The following is a 16,423-nucleotide window of genomic DNA, read 5'->3' on the forward strand; positions in this document are numbered from 1 at the left end:
GACTCAGGTGTCAGGCGACAGATTGAAGATGTAGTGATACGGTTCCAGGAGGAAATTAGCCAATTGTTGATCAACTGAGTTTTCATTATCTGAACTGCATGATTCAGGACACAAGTTTTTTGCTTGCTTTTTTGTTTTTTGGTTTTTTTTTTTTTTGCCTTAATTAGTCATTTTGGCTGTTTGAGGTTATATATACAGAGACAAACAGCATGATTTGAAACTGGAGAGAACTGTGTAAATCTAACCCCAGCACTCACTAGAAACTAGACAAGGAATCTTGTACAAATGACTACATCTCTCTGAGCCTCAGTCTCCTCATCTATAAAATGGAGGTGTTGACACATTGAAGGATTGCTATCAGAGATAGATAAGATTTAAGTAGATAAATGGCTTGGCGTCGGGTATGACAAATGGTTACACATTTTAGGAAAGGTAGTGTTTTTAATTTTTACAATCAGCTAAAAAAAAAATCTATAAATTAATTCTGTTAATCTGTTGTTTTATCTATATGAAATTCCAAAACTGGTTTGACTATTTCTTTGAATTCACAAACCTGATTAGGTGTTCGGACATTATGTAACAATGTTGGCTAATGTCTTTCTACTAGCGAGTGTCTTGGGGTGATATGCAAATGAACAGAGTATTCTTAAGAGATTCATCTGATTGATGGCTAGTGGTATGATTAGGGGAAGAGTTAGCACATCAGACAAATCCAAAAGAGTCTTCAGTACATAGAGAGGCAAAGTCTCCCATGGCAGGATCCTTCTGCAGCATAAGAATTGGTTGTATCTGAAAAAGTGGCAATTGTGCTTATGTTGTCCACTTGTTAAATAAATAAATGGCTCATTTAAAAAGCATCCTTTTCCAGAGCTAAGGCACCTCTTTCCCTCCCAGGATAGTGAAATAGGTGAGTCCTTAAAATTCAAGGAGAAGCGTCAGTCAACACATTCTAATATTCCAACACTAAATAGACATTAGCTGTGACACAGAAAACCTGGACTGAACAACCCAATCAGTTAGAACACGTCTATTTTTTTTTTTTTTTTTTTTTGCCAGGGGACCAACCTCCCAAGCGCAGATGCTGGACAGTGGTATAGGAATAGTTACCGGCTGCTGCGGGGTAATGTGATTACACGTATTTAGAATCACAGAGGGAAGCCAAGGAACTGGTTTTTAAATAGCCCACACCGAGTGTGTGCCATGCCCCTGTGTCCCATGCTCTGAGTTCCTATGGAACATTCCAGCCCTTATTTCTAAAAGCAGTTCAGGTTTCAGAAATAACAAAAGGGCAAGTAATTCTTGCCCTGTATGTCCTTACTTAACTCACATTGGCTAACCTTCGAGATGCAGATTTGTGCCTGGGCAGAGTTTATGCATAAGTGTCAGGTGTCGAAGTTTGTCTCTGATCTCGGCACCTTGTTTTCTAAAGATTTTGCTCCCTATTCTTCCTGCTCAATGTTTTTTGCTTCCTCCTCTTCAGAAGAGGGTCTAATAAGCTCATTTTCACCGAGGAGGAACTAAATCGTAAGGCTCCAAATGGGAATTGTGCCATAATCATAACATTGATGGGAATAGATGGTTCACGGATGAAGAGTTCTTCTGTGGGGCAGGGCCACCGGGTGCCCTGAAAACCCCACGTGGGCTGCCAGTCCCTCCTGAAATACGAAGAGGAAGGGGCCTGAATTTGCCTTTGTGTGACTTTGGCCATCAGACAAGGCCTGGATCACAGCAGCGGTGGCTTGTGTTTTGCAATGAATTCTAACAGCCTTTGTGACCATGGATTACCAAATTGACCTGTCCTATCCTGTGAAGGGATAAACTTCAGACTTGATGCTGCTTCATTGTTGTGCAAAGACAGTTGGTTTCTTGCTCTGTTGTTGAAAAGGGAAAAGAAATGTCCCATTCCCATGATCCATGCTAACAATCTGATAATTTTGTTATGGTCCCAAATGCTTTTTCAGACCTTCTGCAGAAGCATGATGAGAAGTACTTTTTTGAAATGTCAGCCTGGGGTACTGAGGAAAACAGATGCAGTGCCCTTTTAAGTTACACACAGTGTTTGGGGAGAAAAGATCCTGCTAGGCCGAGGCTGACAATGTGTTTTGGAGGGCAGGAACAACAAAAACCCACACTCTGTAGAGAGGAGAGGAAGAATAGAATTATCTAATAAAAATTCATCAAAAACAGTGAACAAAATGTTTAAAAAATATCTTATTTCTGGTTTTAAACAGCCACGATAACAAAACTTTGCCCAAGCAGACGCAATTTCATTCATGTTTTCCATAGAGTCAGTTGTGAGACATAACCAATGAGAATAATTATTCATTTGGGTTTGCATTTAGTGGTGGGGCACAGTGCTTGTAGCAAATGGAATTTGCAGAAATATGTTTTCACACATTAAAGCCCTGTTCTTCTCAACTACAGACTGAAATCCCCAATGACAAAGGCTCATTTCAGAAGTAAAATTCTAACTGAAGAGTATAAAATGTGGCCACATTGCCATTTGTTTATAAAATTTTTAATTAACCAAATCCCTCCAACTCTTGCGAGAGTTCTGTTTGCAGGGAGCAAATTACAGGGTTGACTTTAGTATTGTGCTCAAAAAAAAAAGAAAAAAGAAAAAAAAATCCATGTATATAAGAATTCAATGTGGTCAGAAAAAAAAATTCTATTTATTCCAGTGAGATTTGGTCCTATCTGAAGCAAGAGAATTGATCTCTCTGGGGAAAAAAAATCATTATTTCTTTTATTAATCCACAGTCAGCACACAAGTACATAGCCCCTAAAAAGTAAAAAATTAAAAAAGGAAAAAGTAAATACCATGAACAAGATAAATAATATGTCCGTTCTTTTTTTTTTTTTTAAGATTTTATTTATTTATTTATTGGACAGATGGAGATCACATGTAGGCAGAGAGGCAGGTAGAGAGAGGGGGGCAACTAGGCTCCCTGAGGAGCAGAGAGCCCAATGCAGGGCTCGATCCCAGGACCCTGAGATCATGACCTGAGCCAAAAGCAGAGGCTTTAACCCACTGAGCCACCCAGGCGCCCCAATATGTCCGTTCTTATTAAGGTTTTATCATTTAGTCTTTCAAAATACTATCTGTCCAGGAAAAAAATACCATATCTCACCTTTGGAAGTGATTGGCCCCTTTTTCTGTTCCTCCTTCTATTACAAGAATAAGAAAAATGTAGCACCCTTTAATGACTACTCAAGCCAGACCTAAATGCTAAGGGGGTTTCTGGGGGAATTGTTAGCTGGTTATGGATGAGCCTGGTTTTGTTTGGGGCCAGCTGATACCCCTCACAATAGACCACGAAGTAACAATTTCAGTCAGCAACTAGGTTGTGTTGTCTACAATATGCCTTATGACCCCTGGCTCTGATTTTCAACTTTTTAATTACTTAGTTGTTTGACTGCAAAGCAACCTTGTGCAATCAATGTTTTCTCTGAAAATGGATTTCTTCCTCTCAATTATTCAAGCGAGAAACTTAGGAGTTACTGGCCCTCCTCTTTCACTGTCCACTTCCAACCAGACAAGTCCTCTCTCAAACAGGATGAGAACCTGCCACCTCCTCTTCACCCCAAGGCCATGGCCCTAATTAAAGCCGCCATCAGGGGCTCACGGGCTGCTGTGGGAGTTTCTGCATCAGGTGCTCCTGCTACCCGCCTCCATTAGTGTTACTTCCAGAAACACCGATCTTAGTTCCCCGAAAACAGAGAAAATCTGAACACCCGAGTTGGCATTCATAGAATGTAGATATTTGGGCAAGGTCATTGTTTATAATATTGATACCATACGTGCATGCACACACATACACACACACACGTGCACACAGACACTCCCCAAGCTCCATGCGTAACAAACTTAAGTACCTAATTCCCTGACCTCTGTTCTCTCAAACTCTATAGACTTTCTGGATATCTCCAGTTCTTGCTGTCATTTACTAGAATTATCTGTGCTTCTATCTGCCCCATGTCTCTGGACCTTATGGAGGGTTATCCAGAGCCAATTCAATTTTTTGTTGAATTCAATCCATTTGTTGGATTCAATTTGTTGAATTCAATCCATATTTTCACAAATTTTATACTAAAGAGTCTTGCTTTCCTAACAGTAGATAGTCACATTCTTTTTTATGGTAGTGTACCCTATCAGATTTCACGCGAACTAATTGTGTGGACATCTAGAAAGTGAACGGAATCAAAACAATGTGAAGAGGTTCTGTTCAGCCTCAGAGTGAAGGCGCTGTTCACGGGCTCAGTTATTTCCCGCGTACTGGCATTTTACATTGGGAATCGGCCTCCTTCCCGAGGAACCAAGGACTACCCATACAAAGAGAGTAATGGTTGGGTGATACTCCCTCAAGCTAAAGAGGAGCCCCCCAATCTGTCTTAGGGACCCAGGTAACCTAGAAAGTGTGAGACAGAACACAACAGGCCATCATCGGGGAGCCCCCAGGTCTGAGGCTCCAGTTCCTGGAGGACCTGTACCCTCCCTCCTGAAGGCCTGGATACAGACTAGATCAGAGTCTAGTCAGGAAACTGCCTTGCCTTTGGGACCAGAACAAAATAGTGGAGGGCAGTCTGGGAGGCACGGGACATTTTCTTCCCCAGGAGAGGCCAGAGAGAGTGGCAGTTTGTTGGCGAACACCTCCTTCCTTTTCACTGTCCCTTCACTTCCTTGCTGCCTTTTCCCTAATCTCTTCACCCACTTTCCTGGGCTATCTCAATCCCCTCTTCTGCATCATGTGTATTGGTTATACATATAAATTATACTTCCAAAAAGAAGAAAAAGGAAAAAACATGGCGTTATGATGTTAAACTTCTTCAACAGAGATTTCTAGTGTACCAGAATTTAAAAGGCAAAGCATCCAAAGCCTTTCTTAGACTCATTGCTGAGTCTCTTCTGTCCCACTTGGACTTCTTCTAGGCCTTTGACATGTAAAAAAATCATATTTGCTTCCCAGGTTCTCTGGTGATTCTGGAGGTTGACTAGCATCAAGGCTGTATGAAGGGTAAAACCTTCCCTTTATTCAGTCTGATGAGACCTCCAAAGCGAAATGTTGGTTAAGCAGTATTAAGATGAAAAAAAAAAGTTCCCTAATAGAAAGGTAATTTCCTTTCTGACTTATTTATACTTGCTTAGCTACAAGTATGTATTCATTGTAGTGTTGCAAGCAGGAACAAAATGAAAGCAAAAGCCTCCCATCTCAGTAAATGCATTGTGGGATTCTTCGGTGCAACAGGCACAGCATTGGGCTTTGTGAGGGACACGAAGATGAGAGTCAGCTCTCTCTCCCTCCCTGTTCTGATATGGCAGATAGAGTTTGGCAGCGATCCCTAAAAAGGTAAATTATAATCGCCTGTGTTTGAATGTATCACAAGGTGTTCTCTTTTTAAATTTTCTTATCCTAAGGCAGTCTTGATGGGCTTTCTCATTTTGTTCAAAATGATACTCAGTTGATTGGCAATGATGATGACTTTTGCTTACTGTTGAGATATGGGCTACAAAATGATTACAGGGCCTTTATGGTGACAGCTGTGATATCAAAACGGCTAACCCTGGAGAGCTGGCAATATGGCAAGTAGCAAAGGGCACAGGGTTTTTTTTGTTTTTAAGATTTTATTTATTTATTTGACAGAGGTCACAAGTAGGCAGAGAGGCAGGCAGAGTGAGAGGGGGAAGCAGGCTCCCCACTGAGCAGAGAGCCTGATGTGGGGCTTGATCCCATGACCCTGGGATCATGACCTGAGCCGAAGGCAGACACTTTAACCCACTGAGCCACCCAGGTGCCCCAGGACACAGGTTTTGTGGTCAAATAAACATGGGTCCAGTCTCCACTCTGCTGCTTAGTAGTTCCATGATTTGGGGCAAGTTTAATCAAGCCTCATGATTTGCATCTGCAAAATGGGGACTAACCATCATACCTCCTGCACAGGATTGCAGTGAGGATTAAATGAAACAATAGATGGAAAGTGCTTGGCACAGTTCCTGTAACTCAATAATAAACGTTAGTTTTTATTATGGTTTTTTAAAATCACTTTAATTTGACCAAACACGATATTGGATTAGCATCTGATTGTATGGGCTGTGTTTGCTTATGATCCTAGATTCAAAATGTTGTTGTTCTACTCATAGGTGTCCATCAGAACCTGCTAAGCAATCTTGCCTTCAAATACCTCTCACCGAAAACATGAACTATTTGCCTTTCTGGGGTTAGAGGACTGAGAGGAAGCAGAATCCTCTCCCTTCTTCCTCATGGAAAAAAAAAACTAGCACCAAATTTTGTAAAACATTATTTTATTCAAAATAATTAACACTATCCAGTCTTCAGATGAGTAGTTCTGTGGCAGGAGGAAAGAGGTCTGAACTCGAAGACATGAGTTTCAAATCCAGGTCAGCCACTAATGGGCTTTCTGAACTTGGGTTGGTCACGAAATACCTGTGGGCCTCAGGTTGTTTTTTTTTTAAGATTTTTATTTATTTATTTGACAGATGGAGATCACAAGTACGCAGAGAAGCAGGCAGAGAGAGAGGAAGAAGCAGAGAGCCCGACACGGGGCTCGATCCCAGGACCCTGGGATCCTGACCTAACCTGAAGGCAGAGGCTTTAACCCACTTAGCCACCCAGGCGCCCCTGGGCCTCAGATTTTATATGTATAAAATACCAGAGATAGATAAAATTGTGATTCTCAAACTCAAATGCCAATGGGGATTGGGTGTTAGGGTAAATAAAGGAAGCAGTTGAGTATAAGACAATAGTGGATGGTAGTGACCAAGGTAAACCAGAGAAGACATGCCTTGCCTAAAAATGACAAGATCCTCAGCTCTAGCGGATCATTGCTGATGAGAATATGGTACATGAGCATGGAGCCATATTTTTCTAATTTTAAGGGGAAGGCAAAAATCTGGAAGCAGATTTTTTTAAAAGGCTAAAAAACAAACAAAACATAAGTTGACATTTTGAGACCTATCTACTCAATTAACTAAGGTGTCTTCCTGTCTTAAAAAAATTATATTGCATTGTGTTCCATTCTACAAGTAGAATTCCTAGAAATTAATATAATATAGAAGGTGGTCTCGTTAAAGAAATTAACAAAATTTATTGGATCATTTCTAACATTAAGCAGCAAATTAGATTATTAAATAAAAGAGTCTCATAATATGGAATTGGCTATTATAAAGTCATCATTAAAAATAATTATGTGGTTCTCAATTTTCCAAGTAGATCCTCCGGGATTTTACCAAGACCTCCCCATGGTGACTGATGATAAAACAATATTTCATTATTTCTCCCCTGGGTAGGGACTAGAGAGAAATTGTTGTGCCCATTTACATGACAAGATGGCAGGTGTTTGCCTGTGTACAATGTGATTAAAAAGCAATAAGCCTTAAAAAAAAATAGACCAGAATTTGTATGTACAGACAATTCTGGAGTCATTAGAGAATTCCTGTGGGAGGTCTTAGATTCCTCCCAGCTACGCTTCCATAGCTAAACATTTCTAGATCCTTCTTTGAGAAGTATCTTTACTGCCAGTTTACAAGCCATACAATAAAACCAGGCAAAGTTTTGTTAGGGGGTGTTTGTCATGTTTGTATTGCCTGAGGCTAAGCACTTTATGGACCTCATTTCTTTACTTCATCATCACAATAACCCCATGAGGGGATATGATTACCTCCATTCCACAGATGAAACACTGAGTCATAAAAGGGTTTTAGGTAACCTCCTCTATGTCACACCCCTCCTAAGTGGCACATCTGGAGCTTAACCTCACATCCTCACTTTTAACTACTTGCATCTACTTCCTCTTGAACATGAATCACTGGGCTTGACTTCACATAGTTCCATTCCCCAAATCCAACCCCCTCTCAAAGGGTCAACCTTTGCCATTAATGGGGGTATTCAGGGGACTGTGTCCTGATTCCTGAGGACAATTAATGAGAAGGAGTTTCAAAAGCCCTTTGAAAGAACAGCAGCATTACTGGCAAGAGCAACTCGTTTCCCTAGGATTTAATTCTCATTTGTATGTGTAAGCCCTGGTCCCCTTGCTTGGAAAAAGGAAAGAGAGAAGAAAATAGCAAAAGAAAAAGGACTTACATACTTTAAAGTTATGCCTTAGACCAACATCTTCTAAACTTGTGTCCAGTGGAACTGTTGTCCAGCAAGAAACGGGTCTGTGCTCAAATAAATTTGGGAAACTGTACATTTTATCTCCCCACCTTGGCTACTCACAATGCACTTTGGCTTAGAAAAGCCTTTGGAATTATTTTATGTCATTTCACTTCTCTTCATATCTCATAGGATATTGGAATCTATGCTTTTGGGATTCATAGTATTTACTAACTTAATTATTTATACCTCACCTTGTTCTAGAAAGGCTTGCTAGCAGTGCTTAGGCAAGTGCAAAGAACTCCACCTTAAAGGATACACTAAACCATCTATCTCCATATGAGGAGTTAACTCAGTGTTATTAGTGTGGATTCATGGAGTGTGATATCCAGGAGCATGCCTGCCTCCCACACTGTCCAGCTGGTCAAGCAGCTTGGCACACACAGCTGCTCTGGGGACCTCTCAGGGGATGCTCCACCTTTCTGAGGAAGTAGCTTACCCCTCACAGCACATTTAACAGGAAAAAGCCCCTGAGCTTATATTTACACTCTCACTATTTTTGTTTGGAGCAGGTTCCCTCACAGCCATTTCCCAAATGGCTAATCCAGCACTTCCCTGGGTATGTTTCATTGAATATTCATTAAACCTAAAGCTCAATGATAAAAGGGTCCCATGATCAATAAAATTGGGAAGCTGTGTATTTCATTCCATTTTGAAGAGTCTCAGTTTATTTAAGGATAGAAAGATTAGTGTGATTAAGAACCCTAATGATCTTTACTTATTTACTTTCCCCAGACTTCTCTGTTTCTCTGTTCATGTAAAACCTCTCAACCCTATGAAGGCCTTGTATTCTAGGGAATAGACTTTGGGAACTTCTAGGCAAGGCTATTCTAGATCTGCCGTAGACACTGGGCAGATCTAATGGGACTAAAAAGAGAAAACATAGCCTCACCTATGACCGTCACCAGTTTGAGCACAGAATCCCAGCTTTGCCAGTTACAAGCTTCAAATTACTTTGCCTCTCTTACCTTGGTTTCTTTCATATTTTAAGAGGAGAATATAAAATTACAGTGTTCACTTTAAGATTAAAGTGAGTTCATAGATGGCAAGCTGCTGAAGATGAGGATTGGCACAGAATGGGCTTTCCAAAAAATGTAAGTCCTTTATTCTTGGTGCTTCAGGACCAGGGCAATACAGACTGAATTTAGAAACAACATCGGGAGGGGTGGGCTGTTGACTAGTTATGTCAATTCCTAGACTAGTTATGCCAACTCCCAGAAAGGAAAAGTTTGTCCTGGGGTAAGAGGTAATAGACCATAAAAACAAAGAAGTAGATCCATGATTTGATCTTTGCTAGTAGGCATCATGTCAAGAATATTCCCAAGGGGATCCCTGCAGATCTAAAACCAACATTCTAATCCTGGCCCTGCTGCTGATAAAAGATGTATGTGACCTTGGGTATATCCCTTAACTTCTGCAGACCTCAGTTTCCTCACCTGTTAAAAGAGGAATTGAACCATCTATCTCTCTGGAATGTCCCTCAGCTACCACCAGATTTATGTGAAGCTAAAGTAGGGCTATTTCCCATCAACCCGGATGAAGCAGACCTGGTGGTCTACTTAAGGATCAGCTGAATTTCACTGAAAATTTTTTTTAAGGATGAGAGACCCAAAAACCCCCCAAAATGAAACACCATGACATAAGGTGCTCACGTGAGATGCTTCCCATTTTAATGCTTTCCTGTCTTAAAAGTATATTTTTAAATATTCAAATGTAAATTATTCACATGGCACATGCTCTTGGAATGTGCGCATTTAACTAAAGTGAATCATCAGCCTATTATTAATTATCATCCAACCATCCCTATTCTTTTGGATAAAGGAGAATATTAGGATCTCAAGGGGCTGAATCATTTCAGCACAGCAAACTGTACACAAGTTGTCAAATCCCTCCAGCTATGCCCCTAACTTTCCCAGCAGCTTATGGCCTAGGTGGCTTCACGTCTCATTTGACTGTATATGCATGTATACATCACAGATGTCCCTAAACTTGTGCATTTCTGTGTTTGCACACACTCCCCATGACTGCCTCATTCCCAGGACCACACCTGTCTGGGACAGGTGACAATCTCACTAGCTCTCAGTTTCCCTAGAAGTAAAAAAATCTATCTAAAGGCTCTCCCAGCTCCAGTGTTTTATGTCTATGCTCTTTGCTTAGATATTCTTTGGCAGAAGCATAGGAGACATGCTCACATATATTATCCCATGTAATTCTTAGAATCTTCCAGGAAGTCCTTTTGCTATTATAATTCCTATCCTGACAGACGATGAAACAGATTCACCTACTTCATGTATCATGCATGTAATGAGTGGCAGTTACAAACTTAAAAACTAGATTCTCTGTTCTGTATCTGATCAATGTCGTCCCCAAGTGACAACCACGTGCTGGCTGCTCACTCTTCTTCTTCATCCGGAGTAGCCCTCAACGAGGGAGAGTAGCCAGGAGAATCTGCTCTGGCTTAAGATCATGCTCTGACGCCATGCAGGCCACTCATGGGTCAATGACAATTCTGACGATCTTGGAGATGTCGCAAGTACCTACAGGAAGTTTGAAGAAGTATCGGTAGAACCAGGGGGCCCTTGCACATGACCAGGTGAGCAGTCTGGCTTGAGACAAGGGAGGTTTTCTCAGCAGGGTTACACCTGTCATTCAGCTGTCTGCAGACCTGCCTCCACACCACTCCCTGTTCCCCGTGCAGAGCTTGTGCCTACTCTTCCATGAATGAAGCCCACAGTGCTGCAAGCATAGATTCCTATATATCTCAAGCTAGAAACTACCTAGCCTCCTCCTTTGACAGTGTAGAGATAAGTCTTAAGGCCACACAGAGGATTTATGACCAATTCACAGGAATTAAGACCCAGACTTCCGGATTTGCTCTTCACTATGCTCCTTCCCTGGAACCTGAAAAAGTGAGGCACCTGGGCAAGAAACCACTTCAGCAGCCCATCAGCCTCGTCATCAACACCTGTGCCTGCCCAGGCCTTTTACTCCAGTGGCTTCCCATCTCTGGCTTCTTGGCTGGATATCTGGAAGCCTGAAACTTGACCTTCTTCCCCTGTAGCTAGATCTGCATTATCTGATCTGCTCATTTCTTTACTTCTCTGTCGCCACCTTGGTTTCCCTCAGCACTCTGAGCTCCACACTAACCTTGTTGCTCACTTTTTTCTCCTTTTGAATTAAATGCTCTGGTCCTAGCTTTTCAGTTCAACCAGGAACCCCCTAACAACTTTACAACCTTGGTGTTAGTTTACTGCTTGTGAAGAAATATGACCGACCCATCTAGGTAGTTGGATATAATAGGCACCAGAAGGAGCAACTAGAACTCAAGGTGAACAGATATTTTTCAGAGATATCATCTTCTGTTCCCAGTGAAATATTAACAATAAAATCATGAAGTCTTTTTTAAAAAATCCTATCATTGACAGGGGATTTTAATAATATTATTCTAAATACTTGCAGAAATCAGATACGCGATTTTAAAAGATTATTACCTTTCAAGACTTACTGGATGCCTTACTCAGAAGTAAAGTCATATTTTTAAATGCTTTCCTTTCAAATCAAAAAGAATAAAAATATATGAATTGAGCACTAAACTCAGTATCTTGAGGAAGTCAAGAGAACATAAATAATAATCGGATACAATAACAAATTAGGAAGCAGTAGGAATAATAAATAAATCCAAGATTTGGTTCTTGGAAAAATCCAATAAAATAGGAGACATTTGAAGGAAAAAACACTCATAAATGAGGAAAGCATCAATTATTCAACAAAAGGTTTTGAGTAAATTTGAGTGTATGTTTGGGAAAGAATCAAGGCAGTGTTTCACCTCACATTATACATAAAAGGAAGTCCCAAATCGATTGAGGAGTCAAACGTTTAAAAGAAAAAATTTAAGAGGGTGGACATAGGTGATATTTCATTGATCTTTATGTGGGAAAGAATATTTTAAGAATAAAAGCAAAGAATATACAAGGGAAGCTGATGCATTTTGTTAAAAATGTAAAATGTCTACCTGTTAAAAATCATGAATGAAATGACAAATCATAATCAATAGGGAAAAACTCTTCGCATCAAATAAAGGTAAGAAAAGAGTAAGTAATGTTTTTAATATATAAAAGGGCTCAGAAAGCTACAGAAATTATCAAAGGACATGGTTTCATAGAAAAAGAAACAAAAATTATAATTCTAAATGTTGATGTGGTAAAATAGGCAAAAATATTTGTATATGAGGATGGTTATGGTAGTGATTAATAATAAAAATTGGAATCAACAAGAAAAAAATTTAATTACATCTATAACAGAAAACATATTCATCTGTTAAAATTATATTGAAAATTTATTGTCATGAGAAATTGTTCATGATAAAATAAGTACGTGAAAAGGGCAGAAGAACATAACATCATTATCCCAATTTTATAAATATACATGTGTATATCTCATATATGTTCATGAATATGCATATCAGTATCTTTGGGTAGTTTGATTATGCAATCTTTATTTTTTCCTTTAAACTTTCTGTGTTTTTCAGAATCTCTACAATGAGGAAATTGTATTCATAAACAGAATACACTGAAGTGTATTCAAAATTTTAACATCTTTACTTGAAGAAAAATACGGGCTTAAATGATCTTAATGTCACTTTGAGACTACTTAAATTGATTAATTAGTTCCTTTTAAAAAGGGATTATTATTTGACTAGATTTCTTAAATCTATGAGCTGAGGAGTGTTGTCATGATTATTTGCCAGAATAGAGATATTAAGACCCTATTCTGAGCAGCTACCGGACGAGGAGTCTTGGGCCTCATGATCTTAGGCAAAGCTTTTTAACAGCCCTCTGAGCCTCAGTTTCCTCCCGTTCAACAGATATTAGCAACTCCTCTACCACTTTCCAGAATTTTTCCAAAGACCAAAGAATATAATCCAGCAGGAGTCTATGAAATATAGGCTATTATGAAGGCAACGCCATTCTTTAAATAATGAGCTATTGCCTGTCTAGAATTAACAGTTGGTTTGTACGGTCTTCCTAAATCTCCTTCTCGTAAGGAAACATATACTCCTTTGGTTGCAGAGGAAGAAAAAGTCCTCCCCATTCCTCCTGTAGTTCCTTTTCCTACTGAATTTGTGAGGGTGCTAAGAGATCTAAGGGCATCACCTTTGGTGGTAAGATACAGATAGCTCATTGCACATCCCTGTGTCCAACTCCACCAAAACTCTACAAGGAAATGCCTGGTGTTTTCCTTCACTGAAAATAGAGGAAATGGCAGAGACCTCACAGGCTCCCACAAGGCCAGGAGTGAAGGGCAGATTCTACACTATCTCCAGACAAATCCACAGGATGACTGATTGGAAAATCTGCGGGATCCAGATCTCTGATTTGTGGCTCAGAGTACCAACTTCATTCATATGGCACACTGGTCCCCACCAACCCTTCCATGATGCTATTGTGAGGATGATTGTCAAATCTGAATCATTTTATTGCAGATTCTTACTACATGTAGTTATGGGGACAGGACAGTCCACAGCCACCACTCCAACCAGACTTGCTGCAAAGAGAGCTGACTGCTCTCTCGGTGGCCACAGGTAAAGGAGGGGAACAGGAGTAGGGAAACTGACCAGAAGGAAAGCCCAGGCTGCACCTGGGGAGTCACCTGGGGAACTTTTGAACATTCCAATGCCCAGGCTACACCCCACATGTAGAATTTAACTGGAACCCCTCAGGGCAAAGTTGGGTATCAGTATTTTTAAAGTTTCTCAGGTCATTCCCAAGTGCAACCAAGACTGAGAAGCAGTGGCTTGGGATTGAACACAGATCTAGGCATCCCCACTGCTCCAGCATTTCCCTCTCTTTGTGAGGCCTCTTCCACATCTGCTCTCTCCTGAGTGTGGCTTGCACACACTTTGCATGCCATGGAGCTAACTAAACCTGAGGCATGCTTTCTCCTTCTGCTCTTCTACTGACTGGCTCCATCTATGCTGATTCCCAATACCCAGAAGGGGACTCATTGTTAACCCAACTAGCCTTTTTGATCAGGACATTTGGGCCTTGGGAGGCTGACCCACCTCAGAATCAGCTATCCTGGATGAAGACCCGAGCCCTTCTTGCCCTAATAATCTGTGGGAAGGGACACAGGTCGTGTGCTATAAAAGATGGCCACCGTGGTCCTCTCCAGGTCTGTCGCATGTGAAGATGGTGTCGGGTGGCACAGTTTCCTTTTAACAGCGACTGTGGGATTCTTTAATATCTGGATCAATAACAACAAATCATAATATTGAAATCAAATATATTTCCAAGAAATTCATAAAAATTAGGGATCAGAGTTTTACCCTCTTTATAGAACATGATTTTTAGTCTTTTTCTAAGTATAGATAGGGCAATAAAATGAATAGCCTGCTCAACTATATTTATTGTGTATATATAAATTTTATATATCTTTGTCCACAGAATCCTTGTCCATAGAAAACTACAACTGAGGGTACATGGGTGGCTCAGTCAGCTGAGTATCTGCCTTCGGCTCAGGTCATGATCCCAGGACTGTGGGATCAGGTACTGCATTGGGGCTCTCTGCTCAGCAGGGAATCTGCTTCTCCCTTTCCTTCTGCCCTACCCCTTGCTCATGCTCTTTCATTCTCTCTCTCTCAAATAAACAAATAAAATCTTTTAAAAAAAAAGAAAACTACAATTGAATTTAGAATAAAAAAAACTAAGATATTCATTATTACCTTATTATCTTTCTTGTTTTTATTAAGAAACTTTTTTATTGAAATATACACAATGAAAAGTGCATATATCTTAAGGGTTTATCTCAATGGTTTTTTAAGACTTTGTGAAAAAGATTTTATTTATTTATTTGATAGAAAGAGACAGCGAGAGGAGGAACACTAGCAGGGGGTGTGGGAGAAGGAGAAGCGGGCTTCCCACTTAGTCGGGAGTCCAATGCAGGGCTCGACTATAAGAGCCTGGAATCATGACCTGAACCAAAGGCAGACGTTTAACCACTGAGTCACCCAGGTGCCCCTAAGACTATTTTTTTGAGCAGCTTTAAGTTCACAGCAAAATTGGGGAGAAGGCACAGAGACTCCCCGTATACCCCCAACCCTCACATGTCTCCCCCATTACCAAATCTGCTACCAGAGTAGGACATTTGTTACAACTGATGAACTTACATCATCACCCAGAGTCCCTAGTTACATTAGGGTTCCCCCTTGGTGTTGTACATTCTACAGGTTTGGACAAATGTATAATGACATGTGCCCATCATTATGATATCATACAGAGTGTTTTCAATGCCCTAAAATTTCTCTGCCTATTCATTCCTCCCTCCCCACCACCATGTTCATTTTTTTGTAAAATGAACACCTTTGTAACCAGCATCCAGGTCGAGAAACTCAGCACTATCCATACCTGAAAGGCTCCCCCTGTGCTCCCTTCCAGTGACTATGCACCTCTGAGGGTAACCATTATGTTGATTTCTGCCAGTATAGATGAGTTTTACTGTTTTTTTTTAAATTTATATAAGTGAAATCACATATGGTATACTTTATTGTGTTCTGGTTTCTTTCCCTCAACTTAGGTTTGTGAGATTCATTCATACTTTTGCATGTAGTTTCAGCTTTAGCCAGAGATTTTGATCCTTGAAATCTAGTTAAACAAGCATTATTTAACCAGGAACTGTGCTCAGGGCTGGGAACACAAAAGCAAATAAGGGTATGACCCTGCTATAAGAAACATTCAATTTAGTAATGTAACATTGACAAGAATTTAATGTAAAGTGAATTCCTTTTTTGTTTAACAAATATTTATTCAGTGTCCACTATAGGGCAGACAATGTTACAGGTGCTAGGGATAAGCAATGAACAAGCAGATACAAATTCTAGTGGAAATTCTCTGTTTTACTTCCCTGACATGTGTGGGCAAGTGCTGCCCACTAATACCCATTTCCCGCTCTGTTTTGCATCTGTTTTCAACATAAGGGGAGCTGGTGCTGAAAGCTATTTCTTCTGGCGACTTGAAGTATACAGCTTTGAAGTGGCTAGTCCAACCATGAGACAATTTGTAAACCAGTGAGCATGGGAGGTATTGCTCTGTATCTATTTTGCCTTATTCTATTCTCTCCATCCTTGATAATGCCTATACAGAATGAAACAAAAATCTGGAACCTAAAGAAGGCTTTGGATGTTAGCTTACTTTGGAGTAAAGCTGAGCAATCTTGTTGCTTTCCAGAACCATGAAATAAGAAGAAACAATTGCCAA

The 16,423-nt window shown here is 40.3% G+C and overlaps 1 protein-coding gene across 1 annotated transcript in view; it reads left to right on the plus strand.

The window, feature by feature from the left end:
* Positions 1-16,423, plus strand: part of LGI1 (leucine rich glioma inactivated 1) — a 39,372-nt gene that overhangs the window by 1,766 nt on the left and 21,183 nt on the right. The window lies entirely within an intron of this gene.

The sequence above is a fragment of the Neovison vison genome, chromosome 2 (assembly GCF_020171115.1).
Source record: "Neovison vison isolate M4711 chromosome 2, ASM_NN_V1, whole genome shotgun sequence".
Classification (NCBI taxonomy): Eukaryota; Metazoa; Chordata; class Mammalia; order Carnivora; family Mustelidae; genus Neogale; species Neogale vison.